General features: G+C 42.5%; 1 protein-coding gene across 3 annotated transcripts in view; it reads right to left on the bottom strand.

The window, feature by feature from the left end:
* Positions 1-19,111, bottom strand: part of LOC126559185 (signal peptidase complex catalytic subunit SEC11A) — a 368,048-nt gene that overhangs the window by 80,020 nt on the left and 268,917 nt on the right. The window lies entirely within an intron of this gene.

Below are 19,111 nucleotides of genomic sequence, written 5' to 3'. Positions count from 1 at the left end.
GACGGTATGGCTGCGAAATCCAGACCGATTACTGCTGCAACCACTGCACGATGGGGTGAGTGCAGACACCGCAGCATCTGCACAATCTGTAAGCCATAGTTACCAATTACATCAGGTGAAGCAAACCACAAAACTTATCCCTTTTTTCCGACAGTAAGCGTCATCATAAAGGTACTGCGGCATTAGTTGCGTGCTTTCTTTTTTCCGGTTCATAGGCAACACGTAAAAAGCATGGAGCACGCTAAATTGCGGGGCTACGAAAGCGTCACTCTGTGTTTGCCTTTCATTAATGCACGTTCCTGCCGGTGGTGGTGGAATTAGAATCTCAATGGGAGTTAATTTACAGCTAATTACTAGCTGACACTTGTCCCCTACCGGATCCTACCAGAATCCATTGCAGGAGTCGCGTCTGTGTAATGGCTATTTTGGGTAGCAGCAGAAAAAAAAACACCCATCCACACGGTTTTAACCACGATGTCCACACGAGGGGTGTTTGGATGTCAGCGAGCGATCCAGTCAATCAGTGAAATTATAATTAATAGCGCTTATTCATTCCAGCACAACAAACGACTGTGCCCGGAACAGAGTGGAGAAATATCTGTGGGGAGTCATTTTTTTTTTTTTTTTGGGTATGTGAGTCCGTCGTATCCTGTGGCATCATTGGGGATGAGTTCATGGTCCTGGTGCTGATTGACTTGCCACATCCGGCCTAGAAACGACAGCGGTGGTGCTACTTTTTCTTTCAATGAATTTTAATTTAACTGCGGAATGAAAACAAGTAGCCGCGAGGGCTTTTAATTCTCATCCCGAACTGCGCCGGGGTCGGTCGACTGTACTTGTCGGCTGGACGGGCGATAACGACGCATACTGCAGGACTACCATATTAACCCTCACTAGCCCCCTTTGGGGTTGAAATTATGCACAAAATGTAAGGCTGTGACATGGGCGTTTCAATATGAGCATAAAACATCATCTTAAATACACTTCGAGGGCCGTAACAGGAGCACTGTAAAGGGAGTTTTAGGGAGGTAAGTTACTCTAAAATATTTGCTTAAACTAACATAAATTTTCTTAACACCTTATGATCAAAAGACAAGGTTCAAAATTAGTAGAGCTCAAAACTGAACAAGAATCATAATACATAAACGCCAAAACCATAAACCTAGACATCTTCACAGACACTTGAAAATGCCACAAAAATGTAATCCTAAATCTCTTCTCGTAAAATTCCTTTTAGGCGTTGGAATTTGACGAAAAAAGCCTTCCCGAAACAAATCATAAGAAAAAACCTAGCGCCTGTTTCTTAAAATGTGAAACGAATTTTCAAAAAATCTCCCGCAATCGGATAAACCAGAATATCTGGCTTTTCAGCGAAACAAAAACAAAAGTAAGAAATAACCATGGGCAAAAAAAACCCGAGAGAATTTATTAGAAAGACAAGCAAATATACAAATAAAAAACACATTTTACGAGGAAAACCTGTGCAGAGGAACAGGCCGGGTTTTTTTTTATTGTTTAGGGGTAATCCTTCGGAGGTGGATCGTGGCGAATGGCGCGTGGTCCGGAAACGAAAACAAAGACGTCTGTCAGGGTGAAATTATGTGCATTAGAAGCGAAAGTGTAGCTTGGCTGGTGCTAGGCGAGGGACACACACACACACACTAAACAAAAAGAATTCTACCATCGTTGTTCCATTCATGCACGAAGGACAATAGTCAGGACGGTTGTGGCGTTTTTTTCCCTTCTTGCTTTATTTCTTCACAAATGAGGGAGCGGAAAATTGGTAGAAAAAAACCCACCGAAAAGCACCAAAAAAAAACAACCAAGCAGTATAAATATACATCATGCAATCGTAGATGGACGACGCAGTAACGAGATGTAATTATCAATTGGATGATGATTTTTAATTAAGTGCAAGCGTGTGCTGAGCACGGCTTAATGACAGATTAAAGATGCTGCCAATGCTGGTGTGAAAGTTTGCCAGGGGACGGTGAAAGATATATGTATGGATGGGTGGCTGGACGGGTCCGGCCGGCAAAAAGGAAAGCCAGACACGGCATGAAGATGAGTTTATGCGCTTCGAGTGGATAAAATGGCGCGAAAATAATGGATCAAATGGTGTCGTCGGCTGGTCACAAGATTATTCTTTTCAAAGAAGATTTACTCATGCATAATATAAAACAGTTTTACTTAAGATTTTTTTCTGGTAAATTGTTTGCTCAGATTCTTGTATTAATTTGGGTATTAATTTGTATTTTGAATGGCCAGTTTTCTACCTTTTTTATATTAAATTATAACTACGATAATTTTCTCTCTAGCTAGAATATTTTCACCATTAAAGGCAGGATTTTCGAAAGCCGTCATACTTAAAATAAATAAAAATACCAAAACAGGGTTTTACAGAACATTTTTAAAACTCAGCTGCAATTTTTATTGAGAGCCAACTAACAGCCAAAGAAGGCAACTGATAAATGAAGGTAAGAAAAACGACAACCGATTTGGAAACCAATTGAAAAAAGGCTGTTGTTGTCTTTGAATGATTTTTTTCTTGTTCAACTGATTTAAAAAGAAAAAATGCAATTGGGGCGGCCCGGTCGATGGCCGGTGTGACCTGGTAGAGAAGAATGCAACAATGCATAGGCTGCGGGCGACGAGTTTGCAATTTAGAAGTCTTGAATCAATATGGGGCTGTCAAAATGGCTAAAAATCGTGATTTAAACGTGCCGCTAATATTAGTAGGTCAGGCTTTTCACAATGAATAAATTATATTTTTTATTTTCGTAGATTGGTAAAACATTCTTAAAGCATCCAATCGCTCAAATTCAGCTAGAAAAATGCTTCTAAAGATGCTCAAACAAATACAATCAAATCAAACTGTTGCCAACGAGATGATGAAAATGTGTTACTAGTATTCTCCATTTCTTTTTCTATCTGATGCTGCTCGACTCGTTGGCGCCCCACGTATGAGTTCGGTCGTTCGGCAATGATAAGTGTAATATAAATAAAAACAAACTACCCACAATGGGCCGTAACGAAACAAGCGCTACTGTTGCTTTTTTCACTGCCATGCTCCTATTGACCTAGAAAGCAGTGGTGCAATGGAGAAAAAATTCAAATCTTTTCCCCATTACACCGATCCGTATGTGGAATATTTGAAATCGTATGTGTGAACAGGGAAGGGCAGGCACTCATCTACATACGAAATCAATCAAATTATGCATCATTTGAGGCTTTGTGGCACACATTCGCAACTATTTGATAAGCCTGGCAAGCCGAGAAAAAGTGTCGCCAAACAGGCGGGTTACCGAACTGGCCCGAGAAAGCGTTTACGACCGTAGCACAACCCATAAGCAAGATTTGATTGAGCTGCCGTGGTTTGCCCTCCGTACGGCAAACAACTTCCATTCGAAAGATCGATCCGAAGCGCCGGGCTGGCCGTTCCCCGGAAGGAAGTGCGAGTGAGTGAAATTTTACGACCCAAAGAATAACAGCAAAGCCCACTTACTTACTAACATACATTATACTTCTTTTTTTTTTTAGTTTGTCTCAATGTGTGCGTGTACAAGAATAAGAATGTGTCCTTCGATTGTGATTGAGGAGCAGTAATAGTTCTGGGTAGAATTTTCCCCCACACCACATCGATCATTTCCCTACAAGCTCCGGCTCCGGAAGGACTAGGCATCCCGGGCATAGCGCTAGCACCGGGTTGTCATAAATTGCATTTTTATTTAGCAAAAATAACGAAGTGAAACTCAATTTAAAACGTTCCGCCAAGTGAATGGGAAATTTTGAGCGAACGTTTCACAAACTGCCTTCTTCAAGAGTTGCTCAGTGAGGTATGTGCATCTGGCATCGAGTGGCAACTTGGCGTAATAGCGTGTTGGGAGGGAAAATATTGATTCACTCACCAAGATGAAGCAACCAATCCTTTCCCGGATCGAATCTCGCATGTGTGTTTGAGCTGCTCGACAAAACGACGACGGCGATATGTGGCCACGGTTCGTTGACAAATCATACCCGGAGCGAGCGGTTTGGTTTGTGGTGCGGCACGAGGGGTCGGGCTAGCAGTATAGGAAAACATCAAACTCATACTCTCAGCGAGGCATACCACACGCGGGAAATGCAATTTGTAGTTGCTTTTCCGGTCGTACGAAATTTATACCACGGGCTACCTTCCGTTCCGGTACACGCACGGTGCGTGTTCGTTTTATTTTGAGATGCGAAACGTTGATGGAATATCCTTTTTTTTCTTCTTTTTTTGCGGCGTGCACGCGAAAGGGGTTGACGCTGGTGCTTGAAGGTGAACGAATTTTAGCCTCTCATCACGGGAAAATAGGCGACAAAAAGGAAGAACTGTCTGTTGGGCACACTTCAATCGCGGATGAATTGATAAGAGTGATTGTGCAAAGGACGGTGCGTATGTGACGAATGTGTGTGTGTGTGCGGAAGTAAAATCAATCCGTTCAACTGACAAAGTGTTGTCATGGATTAGTTTTTTTTTCTCTTTGGTTTTGAGCATGTTCAATTGTGGCTAGTTACGGTTCGTTTAAAATGTAAAATTTGGACCCATGCCGAATACAGATGAACCATTAAGTGCCCATCCTAGCTAAAAATGGTTGAATATTTGAGAAAAAAGGTTATATGAATGCTTTCTCTCGGCTACTGAATTGCATAAGAGTGAGTGTGATCACATTTTTTTATGTGTAAAATTATTATAAACTTAACGGACCACAAAGCTCTGTTAAAGCATCCTAAAACTATCTTAATTTAGAACACAAAAAACTGGCCAAAAAGCTGGTTACTCAACGTCATGTAATCTCCTAGCTCCGAGATCTCTTACCAGGACTAAAAGACTAATCGCATAGAGTAGAGACGGCGAATCTATCCAATTGTCCCGCTACAAAGGATCTAGACCAAGCAGCGCCTAGCGACCGCTTCAATCTACGGATTTTGCCCAGAAAATTCAAGTGAAATTTCAGAATTTTCACTGGATGAACTAAGGGCGCATTAGGCACTCTACGACTGAGCGGACTAGCGAGCAGTAGAGCGTTTTTATTCAAGCTAGATCACCTAGATCGTACATCAGACTGGTCATAGAAGACCAATTTATCGTCAAGTAACCCTTCAACGTCCCTGACACAACAGTTACGATCTAGGACTGCATCGTTTAGATTGTAGGCATAAATGCATTCCTCGGCGTAGAATTCCAAGCCATTCGCAGTGGGCCAGGACTGCAATAGTCTAGCTAAAACGGACCGAAGCTGTAGTTAGTTAGCTAGGTTACGGGTTGGAAGGTAGATTTACACACTATTCGCGTACAAAATGTTATTTAAGTAGACCACGAAGAGTAGTGGACCGATGTTACTCCCTTGTAGCTCCTTCTGTTTTTTTCCGCCAGGGGACATAATAATTCTAAGGAAGAGAGGAACTCTGAAGCCATCCCACAAACGTCTCATCACAATTCTGGTGAAGGCTCAGTATGACTAAACAAGCATATCGCAAAATGAAAGCCTTTTTGGTTCATTGTAAGTATTAGAAAACCAACAAATTATTCGCATTTGAATCAACTCTGTTCAAAATTTAAGTACGCGCTCTTAAATTGAGCTGTATTGGGACTAACAGACTAAAAATGTCTAGCGTACCGTGAAAACAAATTTGTCACATTGTATCACCGTGCACCACAACCAGAATCCGTCCCATAAAAGCATGTCCCATCAACATCACCGAACTGCAACATTGTGCTGTACACACGGATACTCTTTTGGGCAGGGTAAGGCAGCAAGTTGGAGAAAAAAAGAAAACGATAAAGCAACATTGTAGCTTCCTTTTTTGTTCGTTAGAGTCGCGTCACAATTCCCTACCATCAGTTCCGTGGATCTGTTGCAAAGGGGGTTTCCTTCCATCGTTCCGTTAGGACAAAATAGAAACGCTCTTGCGAAATGCGAATAAACCACTTGAGTGTGGGAAGAAAAAAAACCCCACCCCGCGTTGAAGCACGAAACATAAAGAACAGCAACAAAAACCAATCTTAAAACTAAAAACTACTTTGTAATTAAAACACTGAAAAGTTTCTGCTTCGTGTGTGTACGCTCGGGTGCTTTATTTTCCAGACGATTACGCCAATAAACGTGCAGCTGGAAAGCTCTGCCAGGCTGAAGCGGTAAAGTATATTTCCTGCAAGGACCGCTTGAAAGTTATCTCGACGGTTTTAAATGCATGTTTATCATAAAACAGAGGTTTAAGCGGATTCCCTTTTTTGAGTGTTTTGTTCGCACCATGTTTGAAATGAAATGGAATTGAGCGTAGCATTATGTAGGAATGGTTATAAAAATATTATTTATAGCAATTTTCTGGTCGTCTTTTCATCAATCATGCGGATTGCGAATGGTTACAAGAACGAGGCAAATTATGCTCTGCTGCAAATGCATAGCTACTTCTATTTGTTCTGTTTTCTCTCAGGCACTGAAAACTAGCTCATGAATGAAATGTAATTAAAATTTCTGACAGAATTGACTTCTCCACTGCACATGATTGGTGCAAAGTTTACTTAGCTAGGGTGTGGGATGTTTTATTTAGCTTCTGCAGCAGCAAAACTTTCATGCTTGGCTTGCACATCTACCCACATATGATTGCTTCCATGTCGGAAGCTGGGAAGGCATGCTTCAGTATCGTGCATCGGATGTTTACGCTGAAAAGCGGGACCATTTCGGCACAAATCACCACTTTCGACCGAACCTCCAACGTGACGCTGTTGCCCTTACGGTTCACTCGAGCGCAAATGCGTTTTTCGCATTTCAAGGTAGACAAAGAGATTTTATGCTCCAGAACCCAACCGTGGCGACTCGAGCGTTGAATGTTTCGCATCCTTGAAACGATAGCGGATCCGGGAGGGACCTCATGGGGAGGGGACTGTTTACATTCCACCGCCCTACGCCACCCGGTGTGACAGTCTTGAACCTGCAGTTGAGTGACCTGCTACGCCTTGACGGAAGCCATTGCTTTTTATTTCCTAGACGGTCGGAATCGAACCCAATCGTTCCCGGCGCGTTCGGGTGGTCATTGCTTTTTCGTCTTCATCTTGATCGATCTCGAACGGGAAAACCCGAAGGGACACATTCAAATGGCGAGTGGCGGTGTACACTCACACACATACACACTCTACCTTTTATGTCAGTCTCATTCAATTTTCACCTGTCTCCGGTTGGCAACCGGTTGTTGACGTCGACAACGAAGGAACAACCAAGCATTCTGAAGTAGCGACCATCTTCGGGATATTTATTCCCGCCACCGATCACGGCGATCCTAGAGAGAATCCTTCGAAAAGTCGTTATCTAGTTTCGCTTCCGTCCATCCGTTTCGTGGGTTTGCGGATCGTTGCAGAAAGGTTGCATGCTGTCAATTATCATTTTAATAGATTTTATACGACGTTCGGGAGAATTTTAAGCACGGCTTAGAGACATCCGGGCCGGAGGTTCGGTGGTCACAACATACGCGTGCCATGCGGGGCGTTTTATCTATAGGGTAGGAGTTGGAATTGAAGGAAATGTTTGGAGGAGCATAGAATACCATTTAAATTCATCTAGCGTAATCGATAAAATTGCAAAATTGAAGCGCCAATTTAAGCACCTGCATAAATTGACACATTTTTGGTGAAATAATACACTCTTGTATAGAGTAGATGTTTTGAGCAATGTAATCTAATGGCTGTCAACTCAGAATAATTTGAGAGATATAATTTTACAAAGTTCATTCTTGCATATTGAAGACGCTAGAAGCTTTATGCACTCTTTTTAATAACTATAGGAATTAAGAAAAGTAACTGAATAGAGCTTTTTGAAACTAAACAAAAAAATTTAGAAAATAGCCTCGCTATTTATAAGGGTTTTTTTAGAGAACACACAGTATTACAGGGTATCTCGAGGATTTTAGACGCTTTTCTCATGGTTTTTTGACGTTTGATTGAATATGTTTGATGTTGTCCCTATTTTTTTTACGTATTGCAAAGTGCATAGTATTATCAAATTAATTCGTGAAGTAATGTAAAAACACCAAAGTAGCAGCACAAAATTGTGAAAAAATACGAAGGAATAGAAAAAAAGTTAAACTTAAATCTTTTCAACTTACCTGAATATTTGTATCTCTCTTTTAATATATGTTTTATTGTAATAAGATAAATAGTAATCTACCAGGCCGTCCCTTTCAGAATAAAAAAAGAAGAAAATAATTGTTTTTAAACATGTTCAGTAACATCTGGAAACTGATAAAAACTGTGGGACGATACCAAAAATAACTGGAACAACGACATATATAGTGAACAATGTATGAGGAAGCGTAAAAAAAAACTTAGGATAGAACCAACAAAATATGAGAGAGCGTCAAAAATTCACTGAGATATCCTATATATTGTAGACTCTGCTAAATGACAAATACTGCAAATACGCCCTTTAACTTTCGTCCATAATACAGCCCAAAGTATTCCTTTGCATCAAAAATATTCATAACAGTAAAGCCGCCAATTTCCATACCCAAAGGCACTGTTATTACAGCTCTATTCCCCTTGATTAATCGTGGAAGTGGAATAACAAGCCCACCTAATCTGTCTCGGTGCGCCTGGAAGGTATGCAATGCACCTCTTTACACATTCGTTGCAGGAAAAAGCTGAAACATTTAAACCCTCTCCCTATGGTCGCGATTTTCTATGCAACAATGGTTTCGTTCAACCGGCCGACGCACCAGTGTCGTGCGATATGAAAAGCTCAATTTGGATAGATAAACAATGGCGCCCCCGCACCAGGCTGGGGTTGGTTTATGCGCTTCAACGATGCGTTGTAGTTGCGTGTTCGGCCTGCACATATCCCCGGTTCCGAAATCCTGCAAAACAATGGACTTCATTTACACAGCCAGTATTGATTTTTAATTTGCATTGCTCGCTGGACATTGGGTCCAGCTGCCACCGTTCTCATCAAAGTGAATGGAAATTTTGTGAAACACGGAGAATTCTGCACAATGCATCGGAACAGTGGCAGGCGTTCTTCACGAACCCTTTCGTCTTTCGTGTTTGCTGGATGGTGGATATTCTGCGAGGGAAGCTATTGGGTGGTACCTTCCGGGTTTTGGGTGCCGTGTGGATGGAACTTCCGACGCACACACACACACATGTACGATGGTTTTTTCCCTTCCTTACTCCTTTCACTGCATCGAACCATTCTTCCTAATGGATCCGGTCCGACATTTCGTGTCTGCAAAATGGCCATGTATCACCAGCAGCCCTGGGAAACATCGTTCTATACTGCGGTGGATAGCAGCGAGTGTGGAGACACGCAACATTATAAATTCCAGTCCATCCATGTGGATTTTCATGAGCCTAGGCTTCTTGCGAGGAGCGTTTTAATGAAAATGTGCATTTTTCTCCTCACATTGATCGATGTCACAGAGCGATGGGACCGAGGCAGGAAAAACGACAACGTGCATAAACCACACTGACATGCCAATGTAGCCAGCGTCACCAGGGCCACTCTGTTCGTTACGGTGCCTGATGGATGTTTAAAATCCTGATACTGTGAAAGTGAAAGGAGTATCGTACAGCATGCAGGATCCTTGTTAGGATGCTGTTAGAAACGTGAATGGCATCTCTTTATCCTTGTGGAATACGCCTCTGTAGCTGTCAAAAAGGTGCACAACAGTCTGGATGCGTCATGCAACGGAACTAACATCTTATAGTCTGACGCCCTTCGCCGTACAACAAGGCCAGACTGATGCATGATTTGCATTTGAGCGATATTAATTATTTTGTCATCCTACGCCACCGTTTTCGGGCTGGTGAACCGATTGCTGAACCCAAAGACGGAACACGCTAGCTGTTAGAGGCGAATCGGAACAGCAATTCTTACCATAATGCAGATGGTAACGCAGATTCGGTCTCGTTCGTTCGTACACTCAAATCCGGTACGCTCAAAAACCCGGTCCGGTCTGATCGTTCGCAAATAATCGTCAATTATTTACAAATTAATCACAATGACAACAATTATTCATTCGCGTGGTCACCGGGACGTGATCCCGTCGAAAAGAACCGTCCCCTGACGGCCGTCCGTCTTCTCCTGCTCCAGCGCGCCTGATATCGTTTCGCAACGGTTCACCGTACGGGGACCGTTGTTTAATCATAACTTTCGATCAGCTCAAGCAATTGCTGTGCAGTATCAACTCACTCGTCTCTCCCAACCCGACACGGGACGGGACACAACAAATGTGTGCAACCAACACGCACATGAAAAATTAACGCGCTTCGAGCATCGAATTATGGGAAAAGGAAGAAACCATTTTCCGGGAAGCAAAACGCGCCACGACACGCACGGGTTGCCGATGGACGCGTGGATCGTTGTCGAAAAAACTGTCACATTAAGCATGATGACGAGTTACTTTTGCACCGGCATTCGGTCCCGGTTGAGCGAACGAGCAAAGTTCTGACGGCAGTTGCAGTTTTTTGGTGGGTCATTTTGGGGTGTAAACGATTTCCTTTTTACGTTGTTTACATTCGGACTCGCTTGGACGGTTCGGCCCTTACTGGTTCGGGCAGCAGGTGTTGAGCGATCGAAGATAAAATTTAAAAGCTCCTCCGGGAACAGGTTGAAGAGATGGTTAAGATATTGGTAGTGGAAGACACAAATATTTTTTTTAGAATGCCGAAAAATGGAGAACCATTTGATTTTAGATGTAAAATGTGTTTGAATAAATATATCGATGCATGAGTCCATAACAGAGAGGTCTTTGAGTTTTTGATAGAATGTCAAAGGGGTTTCTGTTGTGGAATATTGCTATCATCTTTGGTTTGAACATCTTTTCCATATTATTTTTGCGTTACATGGTTTTGATGCGTATAAATGGAAAGAGTAATTGGTATCGTGATAGTGGAATTATTCAAACTGTAGTTTAAAGAAGTAGTAACTAACACAACTATCACCACTATTTTTTCGTAAAGTCTGTTCGAATGTGGCTGATGTAAACAAACTAATGGATAAGATTTTTCGTTTTGGCATTTGAAAAGGTAAGCTTCAAGCTTTCGGCATAAATTCCACAGTTGATTGCAAAGTTCCACAATCGAGTAGCGAATCCTCCTAACTGAAACTGAATAAAAATCCACTAAAGATTTCAAAAATATTCTCTGAGTGATTCAAAAGGTCGTACGTATAAATATTTTAGCTTTTTAGGTCTGACGTTGATTTAAGTAAAAATTGTAGAATAAAGAGAAATACATTGCTCATTGTTTTCCACAAAACGCATGAGATTTGTTTAACGCTTAAATTCTGCTTCAGGACTCAATGGATGATGTCATTTTTATCATCCTAAACATAGCCAATGGGCGTACATTCTCAACTGTTTTCAATCACTAAAACACCCTTGCAAAAAGAAGACTTCACTCCAGACAACTCCTAACACTTATTGCTAGATCTGCAGTCCCTCGGTTCATTGCAGCCATTTGATTAGATATTTATCACTTCATAAAGTCCATCCGCAAATAGCCTTCCATCAGCTAGCAACTAATTTCGAATCCGAAACCCATCCATCAGCGTTCCATTGCGATTCCGATGGGAAAGGGTTGGAGTGTTTATGTATGGTCTAGAGATTCCTTGTTTTTTTTTGCTCTTTATTCTCCAACTCCTTTTGCAAAGCCTGTTCGTCCTGACTGGCTGGATTCTAATCCTTTTTTTTTTTTGCAGTGCCTTTCCTCCTTTTTCGCTCCATCGCATGCCACCTTTACCCCGACAAGAATTCCCAGGAGAAATTCAAGTGATTCGCTGGAAATGTTTCCGTTTGCAGAAATGTTTCAATTCCTTTGAGTGATAAATTTACATCAATGATGGATACGATTTGGGGCGGGATGCTAGTTCTCTGGCATCGCTCCGTCGAACAGGAGGCTAGAGAACAAACAGTGGCCTTGCACTTTTGATGGGTTTGGTTTTTGTCGATGGTCGACGGCTTCTGACATTTCGGTCGACGGTGGTGACATTTATTGGATTGTACCAATCGGGAAACCGAATCATTTCTGCAGCCCATGTCTCGGATTGTGGTTGTTCGAGATCTACTTTACCCCTTTCACAGATAACCGAAGCCAAAAGGATTGCAAAAGGGAGTAGAACGAACTACCAGGACCACGACGTGCAGTGAATGTAGAATTGGCGCATTTTTGTCGCGACAAGCTAAGGGTGAAGATGGAACAGGAAACAAAACGATGACCAACCGGAAAGAGCTCTTTGCGTAAAGGGAAAGTGATGTTCGTTCTGTTCGTGCGCTCGAAGACGGCAGAGGAAAAAATCGACCCTCAAGGTACCGGCCTCGGAACTCCCAGTTCATCGTGCCGGCGGTTGATGTGATTTCGGTTTCCTTTTTTTTCAATTTTTACTTTTATTTTACTAGCACGTTTCTCGCACTCTCTGGCATCTCTTTGACAGTTGAGGAAGGAAACGCTTCGTCCTCAACGAAACAACACACCGGCAGCAGGTTGATGTGCTGGACCGGACCGGTTAATGGTAGCGATAAAATCGCATCTTCTCGAGGTAACCCTCAAGGGGGAATGAATTCTTTGTTCTAACGCATTGCGCCCGGTTCTTGGGGAGCAAAAGTTTGTTCTCTTTAAAACTGCACTTTTACTTCCATTGTGTTGTGCCGTCGCAGGGAGTCTTCTAGTCCGGAATGGGTTTTTGGTGCAAGAAATGGGTTGGAAAGAAAACAAAAACGGCAAAAGAAGCATCCAAACCCGACCCGAAACTCCTCGGACTTAAGTTTTCCAGCCACGAAGCAAACGCTGCACGGTGCAAAATCTGCAGCCAATAAAACACGTCTGCACGGCAAAGTCCTCGGGTGCGCTTCCGACGCGACACTCAGCCACCGGTGCTCTGCTTTATGACACAAGCGGCTTACGAGGAAGTTATGAGCTGTCCGCGAGCCAAAACGAAACCAAAAAAAAAGAAAATCCACACCTGACTGTGTATGTCGTGCGGCCGGTGACCTGAGCTACTTGGTCTTGAAATTGAAACTCGCGAATTTTTTGGGACTCACAATTTATGATGTTCACGGTCGTCATTTTTTCGCACACACATAGTCCTAAGGTGGTGTGGTGGATAGCCCAATACTCTACCACTGGTTCGACGATCCTACTCACCGTGATAATCCGGTTGTCTGATATTGTCGGCGGGTGGTACAGGATCATGGTACACAGCCCTGCCCGGCTACAGAAAACTCCCATAAAAAGTGACATTCCCGAACGCGACAAAATCGTATTAATAACATTCATAAAACATATTTCAGTAGCGCCCGAGCGTCGTGAATCCGTTGCCGGTGAAAGAACGTTGTGAAAGATTTTTGCCAACTTTTATCGTCCGTTCGTCCGTTTCGCGCATCGCTTCATCTCGTTAATGTGTGATGGAAGACGGAGTTCCACGACTGACCCCCTACGACCGGGACAATTGCACTGTAGGTGGGGAAGAGAGTGGGAAAATATAAATATTCTTACCTTTTGGCTCATCGGCCACCGAAGTCACCATATATTGGTGAAGGTTTCCTGCAGTTCTTAGGACACTGCAGGGAAGGAGAAAAAAAAATGTCAAACTCGAGCAACAGAGGCAACAGTGACAGCAGCTTATGATAGCCAAACTTCTTGGAGTGTCCCTTGGGGGGCGAGAACCACTTCATCGGTCGTTTATGAAGATGAACTTCTTTTACGATTAAATCGTTATTATTATCATTATTAGACGGCGAAAGTTTATCCTACCACCGACGGCACTGGACAGAAAGAATGGTTAGCAGCAACTGTGAATGTTTTGCTGGCGTAACATGATACGGACGAAGATTTGGTTTGTAGCTGCATGAGAAATCAAGCTCATGAAACGACAGTTGTCACTAAAGAAATTTTAATAGAACGGGTTTGTGTATCCGCTGGGAGATGTCAACGTCCCAAGAACCCTGGATGTGGATGTCCGCGATTGATTCTAATTTGAAAGTTAGTTAGATTTGTGAACGAACGAAAACCTTAAATAAAAACCAGTAAAATCTATCCGACAGTTGACAAAAGTGGTCTACTATATCTCCAAAACTTCAATGCAACGATTAGTCAAAATAGGTTTTAAATTTTAAAGCCCAGGGCACGAGTAAAGCGTGCCCTGGGCTTTAAAATAATACACACCATCGAAGCTCCACGATCGGAACAATCGAAAATTTTATTAAACATGTTCAAGAAGAAGCCTCCGATCGTCGTCTTTACGATCATGGTCATGATTTTTTTGGACCATTTGCCAAAAGGATCCCAGGTACCTATTTGGGTAGAGCGATCCTCTATGCATCGATCATCGATGTTGCTCAGAGTGATCGCGGCGGAACGTATAGGCTAAGGATGCAAAGAAGCCCTGGCGAGTCGATCCGGCTCGAGGCCTAGCAGCGCAAAGGTGAATTTATTCCGGATTGATTCCAGACGAGCCAGAGAACGAGCAGCAGAATGTCACTATACAACTGAAGCTTTTTTGATGCAAACCGGGTCAGTTAAGTGGCGTGCTAGTCCTTTTAGTAACCCGATCAGTTAGTTGCTGTTTGGAGAAAACAGAGAGCCATGTCCTATAACTCTTGAGTCTAAAAAGACTCAAGAGTGGTTCATAATCAGGTTTTTCGGTCAAAAGATGTTTGTCTTCCTAGCATTCCTAGTTTGAAATGTTTATTCAAAAGACTGTGTTAACTCGATGTCTTTTTCACAAATTAGATGGTATGCTCCGGAGTTCGCTTTCGGGTCGCCACATCCTATAATGTGAAGTAGCAAAGTTTTGCTTTACAAAAAAGTTGTACTAATCATCAAACTATCAATCTTCAGCGTCACAAACGGCTTGCAATTAAAAAAACCCAAAGCTTACATGCATCTATGACACTATCGTTGATGATAAATTATCAACTTGCTACGCTTCATGAAACGATTTTGTCGGTAGAACAACAAACGCATTACCACCAGCTACCGAGTTCCATCTACTATATTAATTTCCCATCCAAAATGTGTTTTGTGTTGTGTATGTTCTATTTTTTTCTCCCTTTCACAGTGGTGAAATGCAGGAAATTTTGCGTATCTCAGGAAGAAGCGACCGTAATTGCATTGTCTGAACCAAACGAACCGTGGGCAAATTAATGAGCAGCCACCACAAAAACCCTCATGCAAGAACTCTTGAAGCAACGATGCACAGACACAAAAAAAAGGCAAACTCTTTATTAACACTATTACTACCGTCTGGTGTCCGAAAATTCGCCACCCAGAATGCATCCGGGAAAATGGTACGAATTTCATAAGAGTCTAAAAGCAAAAAATTAACTGGAAAACACATGTAATGAAGCAGATGCAGGAAATGATGGTCGAGAGTGCATCGGTGTACTGCGACAATAGCGACAACAGCCGATTGGTATGTGCATCAACTTTTCCAACTGCATCAAGTTTTTTAATGCAAAATGGTTTGCGAAATTGTTCCGAATTTTGTCCACCCAATGCTGTTCATGATATGATATTCAACCCCGCGATTGTACAGTCAAGTTCGTTAAATTTAACGACAAAAGCAGAAGTAATCCTACGTAGGGGTAGAAGTTGTACAGGTTCGTTGATGCGTGCTACCGTTGTCTCCGTTGCGAAAACCTTTCTACAGCGCATCCCACGTCCAACACATCCCACAGAGTGTTTCATTCAATTTTTATACGATTTTAATCCCCAGCCAGGGACGTAACCGCTTACAGCTCACCGCAGCTCGACTCTCCTAGCAGCATCGAAATTGCGTGGAATTGTTGCACTGGCCATAACTCTTATCTTTATTGCCATTTGCGTAATTAGCAGCACACGCGGACCACTGATGCTGCTGGTCCAGTCTGCACTTGAGGGGTTTTCTTTTGGTCTGCTTTGCTCTTTTGCTCTGCATTATCCCGGACGGTAGTAAATTTTGCCAATAAACCTATCCAAAAACGGTTCGGCTTAAGGACGAAGATGGACCAAGAAGGTCCAATGGTCGAGTGGGCATAGAAGACGGGAAATATTTTCTATTAATTACCTCCGGATTCTACTGATCCATGGTGAGGGATTAAAGGTAACCGTAACTTCTTGACGGTGGGATAGACCGAACTGGTGGGAGCCGAGGGAAAAATTTAGGACAACGGGAACGATTCTCTTTTTCTCTGTATCGCAAAGGAGGTAGGAAAAACATGCTTTTAAAAAAAGTGTCTTTAAATGAACTGCGTTTTATTACCATTTGTTTCATTTTTTTAAAAGATTTAATGATTAAAAACTTCTTTGGGAAGAATATTATAGCATACCAAATTCGATTAGTTTGCTTCAATCGAATTTCCTTTATTTCGCATGACACTTGACGTGTGCGTTGCCAATTCTTGCCTTCGATTTTCACTCCCCATTAAAGTTATCGTCGTAATTGCCATTCTTCCGAGCAGGTTTATTGCTCACGGTATCTTGTCGCGAACAATTAGGACGACAACGCCACAAGCATAGGCACGAATTAAAATCAACTAATTAAATGTGCTAACTGCCCAGCTCGATAATGCATCCTTCAAGTGTCTCCTTTTCCTCCACTCGGAATACCACTCGGGCAACCCATCGTCTAGCCGGAATGGCCCATTCATACTGGTTAAGATGATCCATCCGGAATTAGCACCAGTAAGCAAATGTAATTATCCTAAATAGAAACGACCACTTCCGCTATGTCTAATTTCTTGTACGCTCGTATCGTAGCAAATCGGAAGAAAACTTTACCTTTCTAAGCATCTTCCCGTGCCTTGTAGATAGCATCGGAGGGGACAGAAGGGATATTATGGTACTAGAATTAGCTAACACCTCCATTAGAATGTACACAAGCGATACACAACCGAACGGCCTACAATTACACACAGTTTCCCCGTGCAGCGTCACTTGAGCTAATTATGATAATTTCTATCCGCCTTCCAGTAAATGGCGTGCGCTGCGTCGGTCCTCGTAATCGATGAATCCCCTCATAGCCAATCATTGCCGGTGACAAGTGGACACTTTCGAGAATCTTGATAGCTATTTGCTGACACTTTGTCTAAGGTTCGCTTTACCTTCATGACAGTATGCATGAGCTTTGAGGAGACAGAGGCACAGGACGCGTCAAGACGTAATTGCGCCAACGACACGCGCCGCCTCGGTGATACGTTAGAAAGTTTATCGGAGTTGTTAAACGCTTTTTTTTTTGAGTTTCGTTAAGGTAGGGTCAATCCAGAATGGGGATGTTTGTACTATCTAAAACAGGAATCACGAAACATACTTCAAGGAAAACGAATTTTGAATGTCATTGTAAATGCGTATTGCATTTAGTTGTCAATGTATCTCTTTTTATTTGACAGTACTTCATCTTTACATATAGCCTTCTTCTATTCTTTTTTTTCTTCTTCTTGTTGGCTTAATGCCCTTCTACGGTCACGCCGATCATCGAATGGCTTACTAGAATCTCCGCTACGACGTAGTTGGATAATCAGTCCTCACTACGGGGTGACGGTCCGGGCGGGATTTGAACCCCGGTCCCAGTACTGATAGCCTTAGCTCTGGTAAATCATTGAGATGAGATCATTGAAAGCGGTCAAAGAAGGGCATTTTACCATCGATAAAACTCGGCCCAAGCGGTAAGCGCGGCAGCGGGAACCGATTCCACGGCGTGGATCACCTTCTGTGATCCTGCATCGAGCACATAGGTAGACGATCGGGGATAGAAATTAGAAAAGTGTTGGCTACCAGGAACCCCAGTTTCATGAGGCTCATTTACTTATGATTTCTCATCTCCAGTATCCTTCTAATCATTGTTTTACACCATTCCTTCTTTGATATATAATTATGTTACACGCGTAGTCAACGTTGACTCTCATACGTTCGTCCGCTTCGATCAACGGAAACAAATTCTTCACTACGGAAGTTAGACGTCTCAACAAGTATCATCCGTGCGTCAGAATCCAGCCTCAATGGAACGATCGCGTTAGTCTTCGGCCATTCCTGAGAGTCCGATTCTCCTTCAACAGTTCGACGGAAGCCAACTCCCTTCTGCAGATTGGCGATCGTCAAGCAGCCCGTTCCCCACGATAAGAATGCCTGATTATAATTCGTCCCTTCGCGATAGGTGTAAAAGAACAGGAAACATAGAGCACAGTGCCTCGTTTTCGTTTCTAGTTGTGTCATAGATAGGAAGTGGGACTGCGTGGTGCCATTTGTAATCAATAAAAATTATTTTTTTATTGTGAACTTGTGACCAACCACATAATTATATGTTATCAGGGAATATGTCTTAAGTGTGTGGCTCAGTGTTATGAGTGATCCGATGACGAGGTAAGAGTATTCGGGTTGCGTTGGCGTCAGGAGTGTTTGACGGGTTCTGTCACGAGAGCCGATCATTCTTGAATCTGTAATGCTGTAGAGTTTCACAATAGAAATCAAACCACAATAGGCAATCAGGATGCAGCACGAAAACTTGCAACGAAAATTAACCAAAAATGCAAAACAACCTTTCAAAATCAAAGTTTTAGAGTTCAAAATGCTTTCTCGTAACATTTTTTTTCTTAAAAATACATCATTCAATGCATACTTTTGCAATGCAAAACTTGTAGAATGCTTAGTGAGCGTCAGAATTTCAAATTGTATACATTTTATCCCATACACTACCCCATTAAGAAAAGGTCCATGGTAATGGCCTCCTCGGGCGTAAAATTCTTTCTTCCGTTAAGAAAAAGAAAGATCGCTGGAATGCATAACTTCGAATACTTTCTCAACCCTTGAAACTTTCCCAACAGCCACAAACTATTCCTGAACCTGATCACTTTTCCACCCTGGTGCAGCTCGCTTATATACGGTACGGTACGATACGAAGTGCACATTCTAAACACCCGGAACACTTGTTTCCGGTTGGCAGTTGGAAGTTGGAAAACATTTTTTGCTCTATTTCAAAACTTGATAAATTTCCCTTTCCCTTTGCAATCTTTCTACGGTACAATGCACCGTAGACGTTTGACGAGTAAAAGTGACCTTTTTCTCGGAAGGAAGGAACACGAAAGGATTTAGACACGATGCAGTTCGTTCGCCTTTAGGAAAGAT

Source organism: Anopheles maculipalpis, chromosome 2RL, assembly GCF_943734695.1.
Source record: "Anopheles maculipalpis chromosome 2RL, idAnoMacuDA_375_x, whole genome shotgun sequence".
NCBI lineage: Eukaryota > Metazoa > Arthropoda > Insecta > Diptera > Culicidae > Anopheles > Anopheles maculipalpis.
The sequence above is the reverse complement of the archived record's forward strand: the minus strand, read 5'-3'. Positions and strand labels throughout refer to the sequence as shown.